The following is a 5,626-nucleotide window of genomic DNA, read 5'->3' on the forward strand; positions in this document are numbered from 1 at the left end:
CCATAAGAAACACTCACACAATTAGAGTTTGCTATTCACAAGAAGCATTGCCTGATGTGAACCATGCCTCAAACTCAAGAGATCTCAGAAGACCTCAGATGAAGAATGGTTACCTTGCATGAAGCTGGAAAGGGTTGCAAAGGTATCTTTAAAAGTCAGTCCACGCTGAGACACATTGTCTAGAAGTGGAGAAAGTTCAGCACTGTTGCTACTCTCCCTAGGAGTGGCTGTCCTGCAGAGATGACTGCAAGAGCACAGCGCAGAATGCTCAATGAGGTTAAGAAGAATCCCAGAGTCAGCTAAAGACTCACATGAATCTCTGTAACATGCAAACATCTCTGTTGACGAGTCTACGATACGTAAAACACTAATCAATGAGGTTAAGAAGAATCCCAGAGTCAGCTAAAGACTCACATGAATCTCTGTAACATGCTAACATCTCTGTTGACGAGTCTACGATACGTAAAACACTAATCAAGAATGATGTTCATGGGAGGACACCACGGAAGAAGCCACTGCTGTCCAAAAAAACATCGATACACTTCTGAATTTCGCAAAAGAGCACCTGGATGTTCCACAGTGCTACTGGAAAAAGAAATTTGTGGACAGATGAAACTAACGTTGTGTTGTTTGGAAAGAACACACAACACTATGTGTGGAGAAAAAAAGGCACAGCAACATGAAAACCTCATCCCAACTGTAAAGTCTGGTGGAGGGAGCTTCATGGGTTCGGTCAGCATTGCTGCATTTTTACCCCTTTTTCGTGGTGTCCAATTGTTGTAGTAGCTACTATATTGTCTCATCGCTACAACTCCCGTACGACTCGGGAGAGACGAAGGTTGAAAGTTATGCGTCCTCCAATACACAACCCAACTGCTTCTTAACACAGCGCGCATTCAACCCGGAAGCCAGCTGCACCAATGTGTCGGAGGAAACACCGCGCACCTGGCAACCTTGGTTAGCGCGCACTGTGCTGATACGCGATGAGACAAGGATATCCCTACTGGCCAAACCCTCCCTAACCCAGACGACGCTAGGCCAATTGTGCGTCGCCCCACGGACCTCCCGGTCGCGGCCGGTTACGACAGAGCCTGGGCGCGAACCCAGAGTCTCTGATGGCACAGCTGGCGCTGCAGTACAGCGCCCTTAACCACTGCGCCACCCGGGAGGCCAGCTCCCAAGTTTATCAAGACATTTTGCAGGAGGCTATCTGTCCACCAATTGAAGCTCAACAGAAGTTGGGTGATGCAACAGGACAACGACCCAAAAGACAGAAGTAAATCAACAGCAGAATGGCTTCAACAGAAGAAAATACACCTTCTGGAGTGGCCCAGTCAGTCCTGACCTCAACCCATCTGAGATGCTGTCGCATGACCTTAACAGACCGGTTCAGAGGAATGGTCCAACATTCACCCTGACCGTTGTGCAAGTCTGATCCACAACTACAGAAAACGTTTGGTTGAGGTTATTGCTGCCAAAGGAGGGTCAACCAGTTTTTAAATCCAAGGGTCACATACTTTTCCCACCCTGCACTGTGAATGTTTACACGGTGTGTTCAATAAAGACATGAAAACGTGTAGTTGTTTGTGTGTTAATAGTTTTAGCAGACTGTGTTTGTCTATTGTTGTGACTTAGATGAAGACTTAGATGTGTGTGTGTGTGTGTGTGTGTGTGTGTGTGTGTGTGTGTGTGTGTGTGTGTGTGTGTGTGTGTGTGTGTGTGTGTGTGTGTGTGTGTGTGTGTGTGTGTGTGTGTGTGTGTGTGTGTGTGTGTGTGTGTGTGCACGCATGCGCACTCGCTGGTGTGTGTCAACATGAGGGGTGGGGTGAAAAGGGACCAGAGAGGCAATAACCACCACTAGGACAGACTCTATTTATAGGGAGAGAGAGAGAGAAGAGAGAGGGAAGAGAGAGACAGAACTAAAAGACTGCTATCAGGAAGGGCAAACACTCACATATACGCCAGCTGACGTGTGTGTGTGTGTGTTTGCATATGTGTGTGTGTTCTCATGTGTGACTTCAATCGGTGTGTGTGTTTCCAATCTCGTAGAGGCAGTGCCCCGTGGCACGAAGGCATACGCTGCCACCTCAGCCGTTAAACGAGCCTGTTCAAGGGAGGCGTGCGAGTGTGTGTGTGTTTGTCGTTCTATAGAGGCAGGTAAATGTGTGTGTGTGGTTCTAGAGAGGCAGGAACACGTGTGTGTGGTTCTAGAGAGGCAGGAACATGTGTGTGTGGTTCTAGAGAGGCAGGAACATGTATGTGTGGTTCTAGAGAGGCAGGAACATGTATGTGTGGTTCTAGAGAGGCAGGAACATGTGTGTGTGGTTCTAGAGAGGCAGGAACATGTGTGTGTGGTTCTAGAGAGGCAGGAACATGTGTGTGTGGTTCTAGAGAGGCAGGAACATGTGTGTGTGGTTCTAGAGAGGCAGGAACATGTATGTGTGGTTCTAGAGAGGCAGGAACATGTATGTGTGGTTCTAGAGAGGCAGGAACATGTATGTATGGTTCTAGAGAGGCAGGAACATGTATGTGTGGTTCTAGAGAGGCAGGAACATGTGTGTGTGGTTCTAGAGAGGCAGGAACATGTATGTGTGGTTCTAGAGAGGCAGGAACATGTATGTGTGTGTGTAGTTCAGGGGAATGAGGCGGGAACGTTTGTTTAAAATCTGGAGAGTCTTGCGGTCAGATAACATACTCAATGAACGCAGTCATGGAAATTTCCTAAAGACAAGGTTTGTTTCCCAAATGACACCCCTATTCCCTTTGTAGTGTACTACAGTACACAGGCTTCTGGTCAAACATAGTAGTTTATAGGGAATAGGGTGCCACTTGGGAGGCAGCCAGGAGAGGAGTGACACAACTGTGTTTGTTCCACACTAGTATTGTTCTCTTTTATTTCCTTTCTTTCTTTCACTATTCTATTTTTTGTGGTGAATTTAGACAGAGAGAATATAATATGATATTTGAAATGTCGCTATTACTTTGAAACTTCTGTGACTGTAATGTTTACTGTTAATTTTTCACTTTAGTTAAGTGTCTATTTTACATACTTTGGCAATGTAAACATGTTTCCATGACAATACAGCCCATTGAATTGAACTGAGAGAGAGAGAGAGAGAGAGAGAGAGAGAGAGAGAGAGAGAGAGAGAGAGAGAGAGAGAGAGAGAGAGAGAGAGAGCCTAAAGGCATGGGGCTGGCAATAGTTACAGTATTTAGGCTAACTGTCACATAACTACAGTATCCATACACCAGTGCAGTATCCCTACACCAAGCAACCAGATATAAGGACCTACTTTCCCCACAACAACAACATAAACCCCACAAACAGAATATTTGTTAATAGTTTCAAGAGGGAAGCATTGAGACTGCAACTAAAGTTGGTTTCTCTAGCCAGAGCCCTCTAGAGTCTAACTACAGAGAACTTCTACAGTTGGTTTCTCTAGCCAGAGCCCTCTAGAGTCTAACTACAGAGAACTTCTACAGTTGGTTTCTCTAGCCAGAGCCCTCTAGAGTCTAACTACAGAGAACTTCTACAGTTGGTTTCTCTAGCCAGAGCCCTCTAGAGTCTAACTACAGAGAACTTCTACAGTTGGTTTCTCTAGCCAGAGCCCTCTAGAGTCTAACTACAGAGAACTTCTACAGTTGGTTTCTCTAGCCAGAGCCCTCTAGAGTCTAACTACAGAGAACTTCTACAGTTGGTTTCTCTAGCCAGAGCCCTCTAGAGTCTAACTACAGAGAACTTCTACAGTTGGTTTCTCTAGCCAGAGCCCTCTAGAGTCTAACTACAGAGAACTTCTACAGTTGGTTTCTCTAGCCAGAGCCCTCTAGAGTCTAACTACAGAGAACTTCTACAGTTGGTTTCTCTAGCCAGAGCCCTCTAGAGTCTAACTACAGAGAACTTCTACAGTTGGTTTCTCTAGCCAGAGCCCTCTAGAGTCTAACTACAGAGAACTTCTACAGTTGGTTTCTCTAGCCAGAGCCCTCTAGAGTCTAACTACAGAGAACTTCTACAGTTGGTTTCTCTAGCCAGAGCCCTCTAGAGTCTAACTACAGAGAACTTCTACAGTTGGTTTCTCTAGCCAGAGCCCTCTAGAGTCTAACTACAGAGAACTTCTACAGTTGGCTTCTCTAGCCAGAGCCCTCTAGAGTCTAACTACAGATAACTTCTACAGTTGGTTTCTCTAGCCAGAGCCCTCTTGGTCAATCGTTTTGGGTAGCCTTCCACAAGCTTCCCCGAATAAGTAGGGTGAACTTTGGCCCATTCCTCCTGACAGAGCTGGTGTAACTGAGTCAGGTTTGAAGGCCTCCTTGCTCACACACGCTTTTTCAGTTCTGCCCACACATTTTCTATGGTAATTGAGGTCAGGGCTTTGTGATGGCCACTCCAATACCTTGACTTAGTTGTCCTTAAGCCATTTTGCCACAACTTTGGAAGTATGTTTGGAGTCATTGTTTATTTGGAAGTTGCTTCACATAATTTCCCTCCTCATGATGCCATCTATTTTGTGAAGTGCACCAGCCCCTCCTGCAGCAAAGCACCCCCACAACATGATGCTGCCACCCCTGTGCTTCACGTTTGAGATGGGGTTCTTCGGCTTGCAAGCCTCCCCCTTTTTCCTCCAAACATAATGATGGTCATTATGGACAAACAGTTCTATTTTTGATTCATCAGACCAGAGTACATTTCTCCAAAAAGTACAATCGTTGTCCCCATGTGCAGTTGCAAACTGTGGTCTGGCTTTTTTATGGCAGTTTTGGAGCAGTGGCTTCTTCCTTGCTGAGCGGCCTTTCAGGTTATGTTGATATAGGACTCGTTTTACTGTGGATATAGATACTTTTGTACCTGTTTGCTCCAGCATCGTCACAAGGTCCTTTGCTGTTGTTCTGGGATTGATTTGCACTTTTAGCTCCAAAGTACATTCATCTCTAGGAGACAGAACGAGTCTCCTTCCTGAGCGGTATGACGGCTGCGTGGTCCCATGGTGTTTATACTTGTGTACTATCGTTTCTACAGATGAACGTGGTACCTTCAGGCATTTGGAAATTGCTCCCAAGGATGAACCAGACTTGTGGAGGTCTACAATTTTTTTTCTGAGGTCTTGGCTGATTTATTTTGATTTTCCCCTGATGTCAAGCAAAGAGGCACTGAGTATGAAGGTAGGCCTTGAAATACATCCACAGGTACACCTCCAATTGACTCAAATTATGTCAATTAGCCTATCAGAATATTCTAAAGCCATGACATAATTTTCTGGAATGTTCCAAGCTGTTTAAAGGCACAGTCAACTTAGTGTATGTGAACTTCTGACCCACTGGAATTGTGATACAGTGAATTTTAAGTGAAATAATCTGTCTGTCAACAATTGTTGGAAAAATGACTTGTGTCATGCACAAAGTAGATGTCCTAACTGACTTGCCAAAACTATAGTTTGTTACCAAGAAAGTGGTTGAAATGTGGTTGAAAAACAAGTTTTAATGACTCCAACCTAAGTGTATGTAAACTTCCGACTTCAACTGTAGATGTATGTAGCTCTATTTTTGTATATTACTGAAAGAATATAGGCCAAACAAAATAAATAAATAAATAATTTTAACATCCCGCCCCTAAACACTGGTGGGCCTCTGG

This window comes from Oncorhynchus gorbuscha, unplaced genomic scaffold (assembly GCF_021184085.1).
Source record: "Oncorhynchus gorbuscha isolate QuinsamMale2020 ecotype Even-year unplaced genomic scaffold, OgorEven_v1.0 Un_scaffold_2853, whole genome shotgun sequence".
NCBI lineage: Eukaryota > Metazoa > Chordata > Actinopteri > Salmoniformes > Salmonidae > Oncorhynchus > Oncorhynchus gorbuscha.